We start from the raw sequence: 23,560 nt of genomic DNA, 5'->3' as shown, positions 1-23,560 counted from the left end.
ATATATTTTCATATGTGTTCATATATATGTAAATATATGTATTTATATATGTACATGGAAACAGTTCACTTTCAAATAGAGAAGAGACTATCATATAGGCCCTTAGGTATAGGAGTTGATTATCTAGAGATGCTTAACAAGCTATTAAAAAAAACTCATATGTAGTGTTACCAATTTGTAAAGCTTTTGAACCACAATATTAACCAGAAAGTCAAGATATACCAAAAAGTACAAGAGTGGCTATTATGATTTTATGCCAAACAGTAGCTACCTAATTGGCCTTGAGGCCATTTCAATAGCAGCAGCAAATCCATGCCTGAAATTGTGAACCTAGCTCGCTATCTGTAACTAGTGATGTCTTAGGCCCTAAAGGAAAACAATAATGTTTAAACTAGCTAAAACCAGGCCTTAAAAAACTCTCAGTAGAATGGAATAGCCAGTTATTTTTGTCATGGGCCCTAGAGGAGCACATACTACTGCCTCAACCACTATAATAGCCAACTGCTTTCTAAATAACTATTCTTCTATCCACACATAAGTATAACTCTCAGCCCTCATCAAAGAAGCTTCTATTTTCAGCAAATATAAAGAATCCCAGAAATTCATACCTGGCCAAAATGACAAGAACAACAGACCGCAAATTGTCAATCATCTCTAGAATTGGTCTCTAGAAGAGGCATCAATTAAAAAAGAAAAAAAAACTAATAGAGTTATAGAGAAATTTTAATGTAGAAATATGGCTACTCTGACAACTAAAGACGTTGGTTTGTGTGAGTGGTTGAATTGCAGACATGCTGTACACCTGTTACTTGGAATGCAGTCATTTTCTCAATATACACCTTTAAGGAAATGTTAGGTTGTAGAAAGAAGCAGCAATGTTTGAAAGTGATGACTAATTGAGGGGCAGACAAGGTGAAGAATCAGAGAAAGATTTGATATAATGGGTCACAGATAGGATACATCAAACTCTCACAAGAACAACCCAAGAAAGAGATGCTATTCAAGATCAATGTGTGGGGAAAGAGTCAGTCAGTTGTGAGTCAGTGCAGAGATTGCAGGGCATCATGCATTTCACTCCGGCCAGCAAAGGCACTTTTAGCTAGAAAATAACAAGCGTCCAGATATTAGAACAAATTGCCCCAGTTTATTTTAGGCCAAAAAGTGATAAGCTGAGAGATTTTAATATTACTGACTTAAGTCTGTAAGTTACATATTGATGCATTCTAGGTATAAATATGACATTGTACATATGCACTATACATATGTGACATAAATGTTTTCCCCACTAGTGAATAATGCATATTTTTAATTACCTGAAATCTCCCTGTTCACCACCAATCTATCTCTGCATACCAGAATCCCATTGGTAACTGATATTTCTACCTTATCTATAATATTTTCTTTAATATAATAACAATTGTGTTCTATAATATAATAACAATTGTGGATCTGTAAAAATGATATGTATGAGTGTTCTAGGTTGGCTTTATTAACTTAGCATTCATTTATATTTCTTTCATATTGGCAATTAATTGATATTGTTTCTCTTTTTTATAACTAGAAGATAATAAACTTAGTAGATGATCACAATATAATATAGAGAAATTATTTTACCTACCAAATATTGATAATTATAGATAGTTTTCATGCACATTTCTGAGGTATTCTTTGTGAGGAATTAAATTTTGTCTTTTCAAATACTTAAAACCATTGTAAGTATAACATATATTAAGAGCATATTTTGCTGTTTTTAACCCCTAAGAGTGTCTCCATTTTCCAGGATAACAAGACAATTGACCAACTGAGGGTTCACATTTCCCCATAAATTTTATAATACCAGTATCAAGGAATGTTATGTTGGCTTTCATTTCAGTCTAATATGTGTATAGTAATATTTCATTGTTTAGAATTTTTTGTGTGAAACACATTTGCTAGCTTTTCATATTGTCATTTGATGCGCATATTTCTTCTTTACATCATATTTCCATTTTCAATGATATGGGAATTTTCTATTTATTTTTATATATAAGTTATTTGTCAGAGTTTGCAAATACTTTTTCCAAGTTCAGACTTTGTTTTTGTAGAAATTTTCATGCATAGTTTAATAAAATCCACTTTATCAATATTCTATACTATAGAATATGATATATTATTACATATTAATATTATTAATATTAATTTTTAACAGCAAATAAATACTATTTAGGTCTCCTTTATTATACAACTTCATGGTTATATATTATAAATAATGATCTTCACGTTATTGACTTTCTTTGGGTAGAATCTGTATCTAGATTCCTATTTCAAGGATACATTTTCTAGCTATTTCAGTAACACATGCTTTAAGAAGAGTTGATCATTCCCTTTTTAAATTACCTTCTATCTTCTGTCAAAAATGATTCTAATTTATTATGGTGAGTCTTTGGGTTTTCTTCTTTATATGACCCTATTAAATGTGAAAATATATAAACAGTAATTTTACCCGGTGAAAACAGATGAATTTCCCTAGCAGAAATGTGCACTTATTGTTTAAAGATATGAGCTAAAGGTACTATGTATTTAGTTAAATGTGTCTGAGAAAATAAATAAAAAAGAAGGAAGTTAATAACAATTTAAAAATCAAAGCCTCTATAGGCTATGAAGTAGTTACAACTACAAATTGTAAATTATGGTAAAAAATGATTTAATCATAAAGAAAAGAAGGATATAATTAATATGAGAGCTACATAAAATGATATGTTGGAAGTATCTTGAACCTATTGATCATTTGGAGAAGATGACTATGTTATTCAGTAGTCTAATTTTACTATTTAGGACAATGTAATTCCTTGCCAGTATTACATTCTAAGTCAAACTAATTATGAACTTTGGGGGTTTTGCATATACTCTGCAATTTTGTTAAACACAGTTGTGATAAGTTTCTATGACACTTTTTCCCATTGCCATCTCAGAATTGGCTATTTTAATTCAAGCATCTTTGTTGACTATGATGTGTGGCTTTGTGACAGGCTTTCTCTGCAGGATGGGAGATCCTCTGAACTCTATCAAATGTTGACTAATTCTCAGTCTAATAATATCATATATAATTAAGGACTGACTTATGAGTGCTTAGAAAACATTTAATGATTCAGGGTTTATATTCATTCACAATCGATTTGACATTACTGAATGTAATGGAACTGTCAAAACAAACTATATATAATCAGATTTTGAAATGTAATGCAAATAAGTTTAAAGTTCAAAATATATCTGAGAATAATGTTATCTTCATACATATATATACATATGTATATTTTCAATTACACACGATACTATACAATAAATGTATTTTCTATCATTTATATATATACACAAATTTGTTTTAGGCTTTCTCTTCTGTGTGCACAAATTTAATGCTTGATAGAATATGTAAATGAAACATAATTTGTTTCTTGACAATCTATATTTAAGCAACATTTTATGTGAAATATAAAATGCATACAGAATATTACAATATGTTTGAATTTGATATTATATTTAATTTTTCTAACTTGATTGATCCATAGTTAACCACTGAATTAAGCAAAAGTAATTCACAACACTGCAATGGTACTCCAGACTGATTTCCAGAGTGGTTGTACCTGTCTGCAATTCCACCAACAATGGAGGAGTGTTCCTCTTTCTTCACATCCTTGCCAGCATCTGTTGTCACCTGAGTTTTTTATCTTAACCATTCTGACTTGTGTGATGTGGAATCTCAGGGTTGTTTTGATTTCCATTTCTCTGATAACTAAGGATGTTGAACATTTCTTTAGGTACTTCTCAGCCATTCAATATTCCTAAGCTGAGAATTCTTTATTTAGCTCTGAACCCCATTTTTCACAGGGTCATTTGATTCTCTGGAGTCTAACTTCTTGAATTCTTTGTATATATTGAATATTAGCCCTTTATTAGTTGTAGGATTAGTAAGGATCTTTTCCCAATCTGTTGGTTGTTGTTTTGCCCTAATGACAGTGTCATTTCCCTTACAGAAACTTCACAATTTTATGAAGTCCCATTTGTCAATTCTTAATCTTAGAGCATAAGCCCTTGTTGTTCTGTTCAGGAAATTTTCCCCGGTTCTCATATGCTCGAGGCTCTTCCCCATTTTTCTTCTATTAGTTTGAGGTACCTGTTTTTTTTTTTTTTTTTTTTTTTTTTTTTTTTTTTTTTTTTTTTTTTTGTGTGTGTGTGAGGTCCTTGATGCACTTGGACTTGAGCTTTGTACAGGGCAAGAAGAATGGACCAATTTTCCTTCTTCTGCTTGTTGACCTATAGTTGAACCAGCACCATTTGTTGAAAATTCTATGTTTTTCTCACTGGATGGTTTTAGCTCCTTTGTCAAAGATCAAGTGACCATAGGTGTGTGGGTTCATTTCTGGGTCTTAATTTCTATTCCATTGATCCATCTGCCTTTCTCTGTATCAATACCATACAGTTTTTAATCACTATTGCTGTGTAATACAGCTTGTGGTTAGGGATGGTGATTTCCTCATAAATTCTTTTATTGTTGAGGAGAGTTTTTACTATCCTGAGATTTTTGTTATTACAAGTGAATTTTCAAATTGCTTTCTAACTATGAAGAATTGAGTTGTAGTTTTAGTTGTAGTTTTGATGCATTCCTGAACTCATTTTAAAAGCTTTTTTGAGCAATGTAAATCTATAAATAAAATGGTAGAAAAGTTAGCTGATAAGGCGACTCTACTATACATTATATTTATGGAATAATAATATTAAAGGCAGCATGCAATGTATCATTTAATATAGAACCACTAATAATAAACACCTAGGAATAAGCAGTTCTCAATTAAAATACAACACCAGCTTATAACCTGAGGAATAGTTTTTTTTTCAAATTTATAAAACAAAAGTATTAGAACTGTGAAAATGAAGACATGACTTTTAAGAGGGATGGTTGAGAAGAATGGTTTTATTGTAAAAATGAGGAACAGAATAGCCATGGTCACCTTAAGATTTCAGACTGAAGATAGCCAGCAGAATACATTCTCCCTTGAAAGGAAAGAGTGGCGAAAAGCTGAAGAGTGAAAAGAGGGAGAAAGAAGATTGGGAGTCAAGAAGGCATATGGTACCAAAAAGGTAGGTAGTCAGAATGGTGGAGTTAAATAGGAGTCAGAAGCTGGAGTTAGAAAAGCAAAGCTTAGTACCAGGGCTGGAGGATGTAAAGTAGTAGGCAGAATGAGATGTGCTGGAAGGAGCCACAGATACTGATAGAGACTTGTCCGATGATTCTTTGGGATGTGACAATAACTAATTCAAAGAAAAGAATTTATACTTTTAAGTATTAAACAAGAAGGAAATATGATCATATGCTTTATAGTATTTTAAAGATGAATGAAGAAAATTATGTATGGGGCTTAATAATTTAATTGTACATGCATAAACATACATGTCTTTCTTAATGATTTCCATTTTTTAATTTACTAAATACCTTCTAAATTATTCTACAGTCAATATCCCATATAATCCAGACTACAAATATATTTAACAACTAGTCAATGCAATTTGGGAATCAGTATTGCATTTTTAAAATATGGTAGATTAAATAAAACCTGGATTTGAGGGGCTGGAGAGATGGCTCAGTGGTTAAGAGCACCGAATGCTCTTCCTGAGGTCCTGAGTTCAAATCCCAGCAACCACATGGTGGCTCACAACTGTCTGTAATGGGATCCGATGCCCTCTTCTGGTATGTCAGAAGATAGCTACAGTGTACTTACATATAATAAATAAATAAATAATAAAAAAACAAAAAAACAAAAACCTGGATTTGAAATCTGATGGAGAACTAAGCATGTTTAATCAGATCTAATTAATATATTAATGTTTATTTATTGAACAATTATTTATACTTTAATGTATTGCTTTTCCAATGAATTATTAATCAGAAGAGAAGAATTACTAAATTTTGTTGTACGAAAACAAATATTTATCATTCTCTCTTTCTCTCGCTTTATCTCTCTCTTCTCTCTCTCTTTCTCTCTCTCTCTCTCTAACACACACACACACACAATGTACACACACACAATATCTTCTACTTCCCCTTGTTCTTGTAAAATATGAACTTTAAAGAAATACAAAATTAAATATAATTTCTCCATGACCCATAGCCTAAAGTACATAGATTGCAAAGGAAGAGCAAATAATTTGGGTTTGGTGGTTTTGGTACTACATGAGTTAAAATGGAGGTAGAAGGAAGTAATGAGAACTGGTGTCTTTTCTTTTTTTTACTATTCAAAATCAGCCTACTGCCAACACACCCAGCCAAAAGCAAGCACAGTTTTCTTCTCTTCAACTGAGCAGCAAATATGTACCCAAGAATGTAAATGTTACTGATGAGAATAAATACAAATATTCTATTGATCTAACGTTAATAACATAAAAGTTATGTCTCACACCAATTTTTATGTTAGGCAAATCTAGTGAAATGTATTTTGTTTCACAGTTATACAGATTTTTCAAAACAAAAGTATATGATATATGGTTCACAAAAGGGGAATGATGCACTATCATTTTGATTTGTTTTATACATGTTAAGTATACCAATGTTTTCAATGTCAATTAATTATTTAATTTTTAAAATATTTGGTAACATGTTACAGAGACTTGTTCTGGATTTTTATGCTGGGACTTGCCTATCAAATTAATTCCCTTTCCAGATTGTTGTCATTAATTTTAGATGCAACAAATTTTGTGACCAGGAAACAATTTGATAGTTAAGAAATGTAAAAACTCTTGTAGAAGACTTTGTACATATTTTGAATGTCAGATATTTCTGAAGGTATTTTATAGTACATCAATCACATACATAATTAAAATTATGCCTTAAAACATTAATTAAAAATTACTTGTTCATAGCATAGAAAATAAGTTTTACAAATGAAAAATATTGAAGAAAAGTATAATAGCAGATTATGGTGCTAAAATAAGCACATTGGTAACTAATGAGTGCATATTTGTTGACCATATATTAATAATAATACTTCTGCATCATATTCAATAATTAATATCTTAGACATATGTTCTGTGAAAACAGAAGAGCGAAACATTTTTGGGACTCATGGAATGTAACCTACCCGTTAGCACAACTATGATCAATATGGTCAGAGAGTCAGAGCCCCTAAAACTCCATGTCCTGAGGACTTCATGCTATTGTGGAGTTTTGCTCTGCTTGCTGCCCTCTTATTGAGTTCTAATTTGAGTTCTGTGACAACTCTAAAAGAACTTCTAGTTCATCACTGGGCACTTACATTGGCACTCAAAAGATTAGTGATTGAACTTTTTCAAGCATTGCTGCTGGAGCAAATTCAATCACCAACCATGAAAAAAACTTAGAAATTTAAGTTGTTAGCAATAACACCCACCCTTAGAAAGAATTTGGAGAATTAGGTTGTTAGTTAGGATTAGATATTTTTGTCAATCGCACTGATGTAGATTATCTTAAAATATAATTTAAAATTCAGAAAGGATAGTTTTTTTTCCATTGGACACTTTATTTATTTACATTTCAAGTGTTATCCTTTTTCTCAGTTTCCTCTCCAAAAACCCTCGATCACCTCCCCCCTCTCCCTGATTCTATGAGGGTGCTTCCCCACCCATCCACCTGCTCCCATCTCACCACCCTGCCTGGGGCGTGCACCCATCACAGGACAAAGGGCCTTTTCTCCTATTGATGCCAGATAAGGCCATCCTCTGCTACATTTGCAACTGGAGCCATGGGTCCCTTCATGTGTACTCTTCGGTGGTTTGTTACCTGGAGGGTCTGGAGGTTCTGGTTGGTTGCCATTGTTGTTCTTCCTATGAGATTGCAAACCCCTTCAGTTCTTTCTGTCCTTTTCCTAAGTCCTTCATTGGGGTCCCCATCTTCAGTCCAATGGTTGGCTGTGAGCTTCTGCATCTGTATTGGTCAGGCTTTGGCAGAAACTCTCAGGAGACAGCTATATCAGGCTCCTGTAAGCAAGCACTTCTTAGCATCTGCAATATTGCCTGCAATGGGTCTGAAAAAGGGATGGATCCCTAAGTGGGGAAATCTCTGGATGGCCTCTCCTTCAGTCTCTGCTCTATACTTTGTTCTCTGGGTTAAAAATTTCAAGATGAGTGGGTGGCCTTTCCCCCAACCAGGGGCCTTGCCTAACCTCTGAATCTGGTCTCTACAGGTTCTACCCTCCCCCCATTGTTGGGCATTTTAGCTAATCTTATCCACATTGTGTCTTGGGAAATTTACTAGATGTTCTGGGTGGACTGGGAGCAGGAGGGAATGTGAATAACAGGTATGTGAGGGGAAGAAGAGATGGGATTTATGGAGGGAAAACAGGGATAAACATCTGAATTTGCAATGCATTGGAAGAATGGTATTGAAATCTAGTGTAGTAGAACCATCCTGAAATATGTGAATGTGATCCTATGTATGCCTCAAAATAATGGGGAACACAGAGTTCCAACTGATCATCTCTTGTCACTATGACGTCCCTAGTGCCTGAACTGTATGACATTAAATTGAGTCCTAGGCCAAGATGGTCCTAAAAATACAAAGCAACATAGACTGTGACCAAGACAGTGGTTTGCTCATTGCAGACTGACATCAGGACCCCTGGCTGTGGACAACACTGACATAAATCATGGATGGATATTTGACCCGGTGCCATCTTCCTTATTTTCTACAATTTTTGGTGTGGACAAATATACTATATGCTAATGAAGCAAACCATAAACTTTAACCCATCCCAAAGCCATTGACATACAACCTGTTGTTCTTGCAATTTATGCTAGAGAGATGGTGGCACAGAATTTGTGAGAGAAGCCAATGAATGTTTTATTTGTCTTAAGGTCTAGTCCATGAGACAGAACACGTTTTCAACAGTACTTGGGTTACCTAAAAACATAAATAAAAACTAGATAGATCAGAGACCCTGGATAAAACTAAATAATACTGGTCTTAAAATTTTAGTTTCAGTAAGATTACTCCTAATTGATAGTCCATTTTTCCTGAATCCTACTTTTAATTTGGTTAGCTCATACTTGAAGGTTTGTATTCCCTACTAGGCTTTTGTTCTTAATTGTACCATGCTTTTGGTTATCACTTCACTTCTGAGGTTGGAGGGTAATGTATCCTTGGACCAAAGAGTGTCAGGACATAAATTTCACAGCTAATTTTGTTTTCTCATAATGGCATATTTCTATCTAATTTTAAAGTTAATGGGAGAAGTAGCCAAATGTTATGCTCACCTAATTTTAATGTTCTCATTACATTTAGTTACTAGAATTGTCTTACGGACATCCTCAGTCTACTTTTCTTCTTATAATCTCAGAATCTGAAAATTCGCCACTTTATTAAAACAGGATAACCGGGTCCTGTTTGTTTCTCCTAGATGGGTCATGCTGTTCTCAGAAAAGCTTAATACACACCAAATCAGCTCTGGTACTTCTACGATGATGACACTTCCGATAAAGTACAATTTAGCTCTACTTTGTGACAATTAAAATTGATATACTAATTGTGAATTTCCAGAACCAGGGAAGATTAAATTTAGATTTAAATTTTTCAATATTTTCATATAAAACAAAATCAAATTTAAGTAAAAATTATTCAAATATAATATATGTTGGAATGGTAAAATGGTATAAATTAAAAATTAAAAATGAATCTTATATGTTAAAATTGTATGACTTGATTATATTAATTCTATATACTATACTAATATATCTGTATCTCTGAAGCAGCATGTTTATAATTATAAGAGACTAATATAGAGCAAAAAATTTTAAGACATACTAGAGATCAAAATGTTCATGGCAATTTTATCTATGATGAGATTAAAATAATTATAGCTATGAAATTAGCATAAGTAATTGCAAGTTTTCACCGCTAATATATGAACCATAAAATGCATAAAGTTCAGGGTCTTTAAAATGCTATATAAATAATGGTAATGTAATATTGGTAAATATTAAATATTGTAACTAATAGACTATAATAGAACAAATAATGTTCATTAATATAACTGTAGATAAATTTTAAATAATCTTGCTCTACTTTATCCAACTTGATAATAATGCAATTATTTACATTTCTGTCTTATGTTTACCTATCTACACAAACTAAACACTTTAATCCTTGCCTTATATTTATCACGTAGACTTTTACATTTCTTTGTCTCATCAATTGACTTCATGGTCTCCATTTTTAGTAAAGTGCATCTTATTGAAACAGTTGCTTAATTAATATTCCTGATCCCATTTTTTACAGATAAATTTATCTTTCTACTAAAATCTATTCCATCACCATGTCCTCACAGAAGAATAGCAAAACCTGCTCCACCTTCTTGAACTTTGTTGCATTTCTACTGTCACCTCTGTGGTCGAACTGTTTCAAAGTCTTTTAGATTTGATAATTTCCTCACAGTTTCATGGCATTCTGTCTCTGTTCAACTTTCCAAACTAAATATAAATACTAATTCTTAAATACCAACTGAGGACCCATTTCATTTATGATAATTTTATTTATTACCTTTATTAATCCAACTTCAAAATTATAAATCCTTCTATTAGTTTACAAAATCACAAATGATAATACTTTCTACTCCATCCCATCTCTACTTATTTTTCTACTATATGGTCTGAGAATTGCCAATTCTTTTACCTGTTGTACTGATAGATTCCACATCCTAGCTCTAAACTGTCAATTATAACTGTAATAATTACTGGTACCAAACACAACCTCTGTGTGTCTTGATAATTGAGGTTTGTCTTAGCATTCTCTAGTTACATTTAATGATCAATACTAATTTATTGCTTAATGATCTAAATATATAATAAAAGGAGGTTATTTGAAAATAATTGTCATCAAACAACAGGAATTATTATGCAATGGTTTTAAGGCATTTTTAGCATTTATAAAAATTTATTCATTAATAAACATACTAAATATATATTTAGGTATAAAAATAAGCATTGGAGCATTATTTTATCATTTTACCATTTTATTACTATCCACTATAATGGCTTTTTATCAAAATTCAAATCTGAATCATATTTATAACATTTGCATGAATGAAATAATGCTATTGATATTAGATATTTTTATTTACATTTCAAATGTTATCCCCTTTCGCAGTTTCTTGTCCATAAAGTCCCTATGCCAAAACCTCTATCCCTTCTTCAATGAGGGTGTTCCCCCACCTGTCCACCCACCCCTTCCAGCCTCTGTGCCTTCACATTCCCCTAAATTGGGGGAGAGGGGCAGTCCAGCCTTGGCAGGACCTCCCATTGGTGCCCAACAATGCCATCCTATGCTACATATGTAGCTGGAGCCATGGGTCTGTCCTTGTGTACTCTGGGTAGTGGTCTAATACCTGGGAGCTCTGGTGGTTGGTATAGTTGTTCTTATTGGGTTGCAAACCTTTTCAACTCCTTCGATCCTTTCTCTAATTCCTTCAGTGGGGACCCCATTATCAGTTCAATGGTTTGCTGCAAGCATTTACCTCTATATTTGTCATGCTTTGGCAGAGCCTCTCAGGGTACAGCTATATCAGGCTCCTGTCAGCATGCACGTCTTTACATTAGCAATATTGCCTGGGTTTGGTGGATGTATATATATGGGCTGGATCCCCAGTTGAGGCAGTCTCTGACTGGCCATTCCTTCAGCCTCTGCTCCAAATTTTGTCTCTGTATCTCCATCTATGAATATTTTTTTCACATCTAAGAAGGAATTAAGCATCCGCACATAGGTTGTCTTTCTTCTTGAGCTTCATGTGCTTTGTATTTTGAACTTTCGTGGGTAATATCTTCTTTTTTATGTGTATTTCCTCGTATATTATATTTTTACCTATTATGCACTTGTACTTGTATTATAAAATGCCCATCAAACTACATAGCAGTTCCCAAAGAAACAGGAGACCCATCTCACCTTCCTAAAATTTTTTCAACATTCTGAATTTATGAAATGGCAAAACATAATGTCCATATCTTTTAGTCTTAGATATTAGTTGTTTTTTATTTATTTTTTATTGAAGTTGGTTGCAGAGAGTGTATACAATGTGTGTTTTTTTGGTGATTGGGTTACCTCACTCAAGATAATATTTTCTAGTTCCATCCATTTGCCTATGAATTTCATAAAATCATTGTTTTTAATAGCTGAGTAGTACTCCATTGTATAAATGTACCAAATTTTCTGTATCCATTGTCTGTTGAAGACATCTGGATTCTTTCCAGCTTCTGGCTATTATAAATAAGGCTGCTATGAACATAGTAGAGCATGTCTCCTTGTTATATGTTGAAGCATCTTTTGGGTATATGCCCAGAAGTGGTACAGCTGGGTCCTCAGGTAGTACTATGTCCATTTTTTTCTGAGGAACCTCCAGACTGATTTCCAAAGTAGTTGTACCACTTTGCAATCTTTGTTCTATAAATGGGTGATTTCACAGACACCAGAAGGGTCAATATATTAATTAAGCTGCCACTAGTGTGTTAGATTTAAAATAGCATAGTGTAGCTCCCTTTATTTTAATGCTAATTATGCTCACCAAAATCTGTTTGCTTGAGAACTTCTGCACATACCTTCTGGGAGTCTGCTTCCAATTGGTTCAGATTGGTAATGAAGATGCCTACAACCAATAGCTGAGGAGTACAGAGAAGGGTTGGAATTTTTAGGATTCCTGGGGGCTTGGACCAGAAGAAGGGGAAAAGGAGATTGGCCATGCTAGGAGTGTGTAGAGATTAGAGATGCTATGACTAAGAAAAATACAAGACAGAGAGGTGTGGCCACCATGGCAAGGAGAGAGCATCAACCAGTTTGGTGGCCCACTGGGTCCAGGACAGTCAAAATAGAATATAGTGTTCAGTTAGTAATAACTCAGGGTTATTTACAGGAAGTCGATTAACTGTGGAGAGATTAGACAGTGGCTCATCTCTTGTGCTGATTAAGGCTTATTAAAATATGAAGGCTGCCTGTGTGTCTTTCATTTGGGAACATAAAGCATTGAGGCCGGTAGTGAACCTATCATTAGGTTTTCATAATAATTATTTCAACAGCACATTAATAAAAATTTATATTTCTCTAAAAACAACATTGACCTTTAGCTAATTTCCTTCCGGAAGAATTGGAGAACTCATAAAGATAAAAAGGGCTGTTTGTCACATGCTGACAATTTTAGGGTATGACATTACAGCTTGAAAACTGCCAGTGTCATTTGGTCTGCCTGCTCTTTTGATATCTATTAACTCACAGAAAACAAAATTCTTTAAATACTGTTCACTGGTGAAAAGGTATGATTTTAAGACTACGGTGATAGATTACTTCAAAATGTACATTTTACAGGAATTCTAATTTTGTAATTATTTTGAGGAAACTCAAATAAGAACAAATATTTGTAATCTAGTTCTGCATGTATTTGTATATAAAGGGAATCTTATCTACTAGCACTTGTGAAACAAATCTGTACTAAAGAGGACATAATTCTTGAGTGAGTGTGTTTGATCATGATAAAGAAAAGTGTACATGAAAGTGCACTTTCTCTCTACTTGTCTTTATTCAATAAGCTTTTATGTAAGAATGGGTTGCTCCAAGTCGATAATAATTTGTATATACTGTTTAGCTCTTTCTGCTTGTCTCCAGCTTTCCCCTTCGATGTACTGCTGTCTCTAAGAACAGAATATCTATTTAAAGGCCTTCTCTTTCTTTTCCTTTCATTCCTCCTGCTGGGCACTTATTCTTACTTTACCCTTTCTTCCTGTATTTTCACCAGAATGTCATTTAGCAAATGGTGGACCATCTGCTTTCCTGTATAGAACAAACTCCAGGTAGCCCATTACTTTTGAAAGCCTAGAAAAGATTCCACACACTAAGAGAGACTGACCTAATACAGAACAAGTCATTATGCCTCTTACTCGTGTCAAGGCACAGTGCGAGAAATCATCTTTGTTCCATTCTAAAGGGCATCTCCAGAGCTGACTGTGAGTGCAGACATAGTATGATGAAGGTAATCTTTCATTTCTTTCCTAGATCCTTGATCTACTATAGAAAAAGACATTAGATTTTTCTAAAGTATCATCTATAAAACTTGTTTCCTCTCTGTGTATATTTTCATTACATGAGAAGATTGAATTGAAGACTTTACGTATACTAAAAAAAAAATCAATGTTTTAAAAATACTATAAATCTAAGCTTTGTGAAAATTTATAAATACCTGGTGATACTTTAATTATCATGAAATACATCATTTTGATATAGTGCAAGTGGGTACAATTAATAAAATATTTTATAGTCTATATTTTCTATCTTTAATAGTTTTGTATATCTCTACATTGTCTATATCTTTGCATACCTATAATGCTAAACAACCTTGTGAAGCCCAAGAAGAAGGAAGACCAAAATATGGATGGTTTGTTCCTCCTTAGAATGGTGAATGAAATGCTCACAGGAGAAAATACAGGGAAAAATACTAGAGCTGGGACTGAAGAAAAGAAATGCAGAAACTGCCCCACCTGGAGATCTGTCCTACATGCAGCCACCAAACCCAGTCACTATTGTGCTTTCTGACAGGAGCCTGATATGGGTGTCTGCTGAGAGGTTCTGCCAGAGCCTCACAAATACAGAGGTGGATACTCATACCCAACCGCTGAACTGAGAACGGGCTCCCCAATGGAGGAGTTAGAGAAAGGATTGAAGGAACTGAAGGGGTTTGCAAGCCCATATGAAGAACACTGTATCAACCAACTAGAACCCCCAGAGTTCCCAGGTACTTAAACCACCATCCCAAGAGAGTACAGGGATGAACCATGACTCAATCCGCATATATAGCTGAGGATGGCCTTGTTGGGCATCAACTGGAGGAGAGGCCTTAGGTCTTATCAAGGCTTTATGCTGCAGTATAGGGGAATGTCAGGGCAAGGAGGTGGGAAGGAGTTGTTGTGTAGGCTAGGGAGCACCCTCATAGAAGCAGGGGTCGGGTGGGTTAGGGGGTTTCTGGCAGGGAATCTGGTAAATAGGATAACATTTAAAATATAAATTAAAAATGCAATTAATGCAAAAAGAGAAAATATCCAATAAAAAATTTAAAAAGGCAGTCTTCTCTTTACAATGGAACAAAACAAGTCTCATTTTAATTGTGAAGCAGGTTTAGTCTTACTAAAGAGAACAAAGATTTCTTCTTACACACTTTAGTTTTTTTAGCAATAAAAGGGTAGGGGCCTTTTATTTCTCTATGCGGTTAAGATTTGAGTTCATTTTCATCCAGAATGAATGAGTTCTTTCTCTCTTAGTCTGTTGCTCTATATACATATGTAAGTATGGATTTGTGTGTAATTATGTAATTTTGAGTCAGTATGAGAGCTGGTCCCTGAAGGCTCAAAGGGAGATTTAACAATGTGCATGTGTAAAACTGTGTATTAATTTATGTGAGTTTATGCTTTTTCGTGTGTGTAAATATTTTTTCCTTCTGTCAGTGTGATTCTCTTCTTGTTCAATAGAAATCTATTGTTCCAATTCCACCCTAGGCTGACAAGCAAGAGACATATGGACAAAAGGGAAAAGGTGCTTGTGATTAACCCTTTATTTAATACCCAGCTGTTTAAAGATGAGGTGCTAAATGCCAGAGACTGCAGTCTCTGTCCTCAATGGGACTCAGGTAAGTCAGCTACTGTAGCAAAATAACTTAGACTTAGATATGTAAATGTTTTATTATTCTTCAGCACTCCTAAATACCTCATAAGGCTAAATCTTACTCTGGCCAAAACTCATCTCTCTCCTCTGTCCCAAGGAGAACCAATAAAAAGAAAGAAAGAGCCTCCAGGGATGGTCCTTGGCATATCACCCCTGGCATGTGCCTATTTCTCTTTACTTTCTTGACACTCCAGGCTTCTCTCCTGTCTCCCCTCATACTTGATCCTGCTTCCTTTTTTCCTCCCTCTCCCTCTACTACCCAAGTCCCTCCCTCACTTTGACTTCCATGATTATTTCATTCTTCTTTCTAAGTGAGGGGAGCTCCTAGGGACTAAGTCACCAACCAAAAAGCATACATAGACTTTTCTAAGGCACTGGACCATATATGTCAGACGACTGCTTTGTCTGGCCTAAGTGGGAGAAGATGTGCCAAATCCTAGAGACTTAGTTCTCTATGAAGGGGCAAGAAGGAGGAGGGCAACATTTGAGATGTAAATAAATAAATAAATAAATAAATAAATAAATAAATAATCTAGTAGAGTTCCTCCTTTGCTTGATATTAGAAGGAAGACAATGAATCAGAAAGCATGAAGCTTTCCATTTGCAATTATGTGCTGCTGAAGAATGAAACAAAATTCTAAGAATATGAAAATCCCACTTGTTTCTGTATATATTAAGACCTCCTATCCTTGCCTGTGAATGGGGGCCTAGGAAAGGTGAGTCTTACAACTGTAAGTAGACTGGATGAGGGAAGTGAATCTGCAAAGATCAAAGGGCTACAGTATACTATTTTAATTAGTTATAAAAAGAATAATGATGAGTGAGATTAAATGAATCAGTTCAAGCTATAAATGAAAGTTGTGCTCTCCTAATGAAAAGAGAAGTACCAACTATATCCTTCACTTTTCCATGGTGCCTATAGCATGTTCAGGCATTGTGGAGACAGAATATCACAGAAATGACAGAATTTTGGACCAAGAAGTTTATAATACAAGATACAATCCTACCATTTGCACCGTAAGAGGATCCCACATCCACAAAAACACATAGGTATGTAGATACTTTTATAAGGCTGGACAGAACAAGAACAATGGGATCATTTAGGCCAGGTCCAGTCCAATTCTCCTAGGTAATTGTTACCCAAAGATTAAATGAATATGTATGTTGAGACTAAAATGAAAATCTGAGGAAGATTTGAAAAAATAAATTACATTAAATTCCCTGAAAGCCCCCCTAAACTGATAGTGCTTTCAGCTTTTAGTATAAACAAGAGGAATTTTAGTAATCATTGAAACAAATGAATTGCTTTTTTCAATTATGTGATTATGGTATCTTGAAGATTTTGCTAAATAAATACCATCTTGAATGATTGTATTATTTCCCCCAAGTAACATTCTGGATACACTCATTAACCATACCATATACGATTCTGGATTTTAGTGCTTAAGGCCTATTGCTTTTCCCCATCATTCACCACCACTAAATTTCCTTTTCTATAGATTTTAAAAATAAGCTTATGCTATTCATTGCTACCTATGAGGTCAGAGTCCAGAGTCAGTCCGTGTATAGTCTTTAGGTAGTGGCTTAGTCCATGGAAGCTCTGGTTGGTTGGCATTGTTGTTCATATGGGGTCTCAAGCCCCTTCAAGCTCTTTCAGTTCTTTCTCTGATTCCTTCAATGGGGTTCCCATTCTCAGTTCCGTGGTTTGCTGCTGGCATTCGCTGATGTATTTGCCACATTCTGGCTGTGTCTCTCAGGAGAGATCTGCCAGTCTGCACTTCTTTGCTTCACCCATCTTATCTAGTTTGGTGGCTGTATATGTATGGGCCACATGTGGGGCAGGCTCTGAATGGGCATTCCTTAAGCCTCAGTTCTAAACTTTGCCTCCCTAGCCCCTCCCAAGGGTATTCTTGCTCCTCTATTAAAGAAGGAGTGAAACCTTCACATTTTGGTCATCCTTCTTAAGTTTCATGTGTTCTGTGCATCTAGAGTAGTTCAAGCTTTTGGGCTAATATCCACTTATCAGTGAGTGCATACCATGTGTGTTTTTCTGTGATTGGGTTACCTCACTCAGGATGATATTTTCCAGTTCCATCCATTTGCCTATGAATTTCATAAAGTCATTGTTTTTGATAGCAGAGTAATATTCCATTGTGTAGATGTACCACATTTTCTGTATCCATTCCTCTGTTGAAGGGAATCTGGGTCCTTTCCAGATTCTGGCTGTTATAAATAAGGCTGCAATGAACATAGTAGAACATATGTCTTTGTTATATGTTCGAGCATCTTTTGGATATATGCCCAAGAGTGTTATAGCTGGGTCCTCAGGGCACCAGTGGAAGGGGAAGCCCTTGGTCCTGTCAAGACTGAACCCCCAGTGAACAGAATTGTTGGGGGGAAGGGCGGTAATGGGGGGAGGATGGGGAGGGGAACACCCACAGAGAAGAGGAGGGGGATTAGGAGGATGATTGCCTGGAAACCAGGAAAGGTAATAACCATTGAAATGTAAATAAGAAATACCCAATTTAATAAAGATGGAGAAAAAATAAGCTTATGGATATCAGAAAATATTTGTTTTCCTTTTCTCATTTTGAAATGTAATAAATATCTATAATATTGTTTTACTCATTTAGAGTGTCAGTAATTTGAGACTGGCTTTCTGATTGGGAGGTTTTAGACATGACTTAAGGTGAAAATTTCAGTTTCTGCATAACTGAAGAAAATCAGATCAAGGAAAAGTACATATGTAAGAATCTCATAATTGATGAAATTATCTTACCAAATTTTCTGTATTTTGGGAAAAAAATAATTACCCGGAAAGTATATAGTTCCCCCAGTAAAGTGCTTGTCTTGCAAAGATAAGGGTCTCTTTTTGTACCCTAGTACTTACTTTTAATCACAGCACAAGAAGTAGAGACAGGGAAATCCCAGGGGTCATCATTCATCCACTTTCTCTTGCTTCACACTAAAAGATGGATGCTATTCCAAGGAACAACATTCAAGGATATCATCTCTCTTGTCTATGCAGGGGCACTCACAAACACACCTGCACATCAGAACATATACAGACAAAGGAAATTGTTTTATTTTCTGTTTTTAATATCTGGGTTGTAATAGTTTACCTGTGTGTCAGTGAAGAAACCACAGAACACAAATCCTCCTGTATACACACCTGCATATTTATTGATGGAATAATTTGATCATCAATCAATTTCCTGCTCTCACTTAGCATCCATTCTAGTTTATTAATGCCTTTTCCCCTTATCATGATAGCTGCTACCTCACACCAATCCTATTTCATTATTTAGTTGTTCCCTACCTGTATAAATCTGAAATGCAAATCATGCTAATATCGTTATGCATTAATGAATTTTTATTGTATTTAATTGGAACATTTGAAATCTTACTGTCATATACCATGCAGGCAAATATTATTTTCATATTAGTATCTGCAGAAGCTCCATCTTTTGACAGGCATGTTTCCAATGTAGCATGGTATCATTTAAATATGTGAACATTTTATAACCTTTACAGTACCTCATGCTATTTGTGATTGTTAACTAATATTTTGGAAGAGTTTTGGAGTAGCATTTCCATAAGAGGTCTTTTATATTGATCAGTAATTCTTATACATAGAGATATACATTTCAATAACATGATGAATTTATCTAACCTTCCCATTGTTTCTTATGTGGTATTATATGGCACTGCTTTCAAAGCAAGAGCAAAGTGCGTTTTAATGAGCTTTTAAGGAGTGATGGCCAGTTTCTATATTTAAAAGTTACTGATTCCCAATTGACTGTTAATATGTAATGAGTTCAGAGACCCTTTGTAACCATGTACTATAATGTTGCTTCTCCAGCTTTAATTTGCCAGTTTACCTACACACAATGATTTCTAAATACAATTTCCTTTATTTTTTTTACTAAGTTGGCATATCTCTTCTATCCCATTTGTATATTTCTGCTTTAATCAGTGCATACTCACATACCCGCACTGCAGGGCCATTTATTCTTACGCTTACACTCTATGAATACAATCATTCATTCTTCGTACATAACATGATAAAATTTAACCAATCAGCGTCATTTCTGAGTGACTTTCATATCTTTGCCATCCTGCTATGATTCACAGAAAATTTCCTTAATTTGTGTTCTATTCCAGGGTTTAAGATCCATTTAGTTAATTGTCTGTGCCATGAAAGTGGTTGTGTGACTTTGCGATAACTGGATTTCCTGTGAAATGGAGACTATTTAGACATCAAGGCATTGTATTGTTCATTGACACTGCAACACTCAGTGTTAGTTGTACTTAGCTGCTCTTATCAGATAAAATTATTATTACATACATATTTTAACCTATCGCTAAATTGATCTTAGTTTGTCTCTAATCGAAAAATAAAGTACTTCAGTTGTTATTTTCAATATCCTAAAAGGATTGGTATAGAAAATTTTCTCTTAATCACGTGATTCATAATATGAGTTGAGAAAGTCTTTAATTTTCCCTGTTACCTATGATGAATTTGAGGCCTCAGGAGAGACAAGGGAGTTGCAGGGAGTAGAAAGAAGGAAGTGACATAAGCCAAGAATATTTTTGAGACAAATAAGATGCATGCTCACTTCCAAAGTTTCTGTGACAGGGCAAAAAGCAGGAGAACTTGTGAGAGCTACTTCATAAAAAAGCAACAAAATTATGGTTGCGTTCTTTCCTACAACTCAGCATCATCCAGGCATTACATAGCCTTGCACACAATGTCCAATGTTTGTCAACATATCCACCAAGTTATAGAAATCCCACAGTGCAGGCATTGTCCAAATTAAATTGAGTAGAGTTACTATTAACAGTTTCAATAAGTAGAAAGATATCTGAAGTTTCCATGTTTTAACATAACATTTTTGGATTTGGGGTGTGTGTGTGTGTGTGTGTGTGTGTGTGTGTGTGTGTGTGTGTCTTTGTGTGTGTGTTTGGGTTTTTTTCTTCTTGAGTAATAGTTATTTATCATTCCATTTTTTCCTGCTTTAATTTGGTTGATAACTTTACCCTTTAGATTTTAAATCAAATATCTCTTCAACAAAAATCCATTATGTTTTACTTCAAAAGCCTGCATTGCACAAACTAGAAAATCTAAGTGCAATGGGTGATTTTCTAGACAAAAGGCACTTAAAACAAGAATAGGTTAACTAAACAGTCCTATAATTCCTAAGAAAAAAGAATCGGTCATTCAAAACCCTCCAACCAAAAAGGCCCAGGGCCAGATTTTGAGTAAAGTCACCCATATTGATCCTCGTCCTAGGTACCTGGAACTTTGTAGAGGTGCCCCTCTCCCTAGCTCTCCATGGTAGCTTTATATTTCCATCCATTCTTCTGACCCTCTGCTTCTCTCTCTTATCTCTCCATATACCTGATCCTCTCCCCTACTTACCCCTCCCCCTACCTTCTCCCACCTACCTCCTTTCTTTTCTTTGCCTCCCATGATTATTTTGTTCCCCCCTTTTAAGTGGGATTTAAGTAGTATCCCTTGGGACTTCCTTATTGTTTAACTTCTTTAGTCTGTGGTATTCTGAACTTATCAGTGTTTACAAACCATGCATATAGTTTTGCATCTGGGTTAGTTCAAAGAAGAGCTAATACCAATTCTCTTCAAATTATTTCACAAACTAAACCACACTATCGAATGTAGTTCTGCCTTCTGCCTCATCCTTAGTGTGTGCAAACACTGATCAAGCATATGAATTTTGAGGCACTAGGTTTCCATTTTACCCTTCACTGCCATTGCATTTTGGGTTTGCAGGAAGTGCCAATACACAACTCAGAAATGGTGAATGGAGCCTAAGTGGGGAGCCCCAGCCCAGGTGAGAAATGGTATAGACTGAGGCTTTTTTTTTTTTTTTAACTTCCTCAAGTTGGGACGCTTAAGGATTGGGAAAGGAGGTGGCTTCAGGCCATAGATATGCCCAGGCCAGGGGGAGGGACAAGCTCTGGCTTAGTTCAGGGACGAATGTCAGGGAGCCTGGAGGGTTCTTCTGCAGGACTCTTAAACAGGGTTGCTTTATATGACAAAGGCTTTCACCGATGGTAATACTTGATGAGTGAGACAGTCCTTACTTGTTTGAACTGCTCACCGTTCATCTTGGAAAATATATGCATATGACTTATTCTAGGTAGACATGTGATTACCATTTGCAGGAAGAAATGTCTGAAAAGGGAAGATTATGGGCTAAATATTTTGGACCAGCATATCTGGATACCTCATTGGTATGGAGAACTCTGTACTTTATGACTAGTGGTCCTGATCCTCAAGTGGAGTGTTGTAGCCTTGTGCTCCAAGACAGGAACCATGTTGGTAGCAGATGCAATGCCTAGTATCAGATATGAGGATACCAGGGTTTCTGAATCCATTCTCATTTCCAAGTTTTTGTCTGGTAATGCAGTTCCACTTGCCCCACAACCCATTTCATTCTATGAGGCTCCAGTTACCCTAATACCTAAACCACACAGACTCAAGAAATAGAGTTTCAGACGAATTTTGTTTATGATCATTGATGTAAAAATGCTCAATAAAATCCTTGTAAAATAATATATCACAAAAATAGTTCACGTGTTCAATTAGGTTTCATACCAGTGATGCAGGGAGATATATATATATATATATATATATATATATATATATATATATATATATATATATATATATCCATCAATGTAATCTACTATATACACAAACTGAGAGGAAAAAAATCACAGGATCATCTCATCAGATTCTGAACAAGCCTTCAACATAATCCAATACCATCCATGTTAAGTCTTAAAGATATTTTCTAGTTCCATCCATATCCTTGTTTTTAATAGTTGAGTAGAAGTGTATTCCTTAGTGAACTAACCCAGATGCAAACCTAAATACATGGTATATACTCACTGATAGTTCAGGATAGCTAAGAGACACCCCATAGACTGTAAGAAGTTGAATGAGAATGAAGTCCCAAGGGAGGATATTTAAATCCACTTAGAAGGGGGAACAAAATAATCATGGGAAGCAGAGCAAACAAGAGAGCTGGGTGGGAAAGATAAGGGAGATATAAATAGGGGGCAGGATCGGGCATATGGGAAAACAGGAGAGAAAAGTAGAGGGCCAGAAGAATGGATGGAAATATACAGCTATCAGGGATAAGGAGGGAGTGGGGTTGCCTCTAGAAAGTCCCAGATACCTGGAATTAGGGTGAATATGAGTGACCTTTGTCAAAATGGCCAGCAGTGGGGGAAATTCTTGGTGTGATTATGAGTTCATCACACACACACACACACACACACACACACACACACACACACACACACACACACACACAAACACACACAAAATAAAAGCAATATTCTGTGACCCAAAAGCCAACATCAAGTGAAATGGAGAGAAACCTGAAGCAATTCCATTAAAATCAGGGAAAAGATAAGGCAGCCTACTCTTTCTCTATCCATTCAATCTAATACTTGAAGTGCTAGCTAGAGTGCTAAGACAACTAAAGGAGATAAATGGGATACAAATAGGAAAGGAAGAAGTGAAGCTATCACTATTCAGGGATGACATGATAATATACATAAGCAATACACAAAATTCTATCAGAGAACACCTACAGCTTATAAAAACCTTTAGAAAAGAGGCTTGATATAAAAATTTATTCAAAGAACTCAGTAATGCTCCTTTACAAATTAATAAACAGGTTGAGAAAGAAAATTAGCAACACATAATATAAAATTACCCTTCAAAATACCTACAAATAATATAAAATATCTTGGTATAACTCTAACCAAGGAGGTGAAAGATGTATATTACAAGAACTTAAATCCCTGAAGAAAGAAACTGAAGACGTCAGAAGA

The sequence above is a fragment of the Rattus rattus genome, chromosome 10 (genome assembly GCF_011064425.1).
Source record: "Rattus rattus isolate New Zealand chromosome 10, Rrattus_CSIRO_v1, whole genome shotgun sequence".
Lineage (NCBI taxonomy): Eukaryota > Metazoa > Chordata > Mammalia > Rodentia > Muridae > Rattus > Rattus rattus.
Note: the sequence above shows the minus strand (reverse complement) of the source record.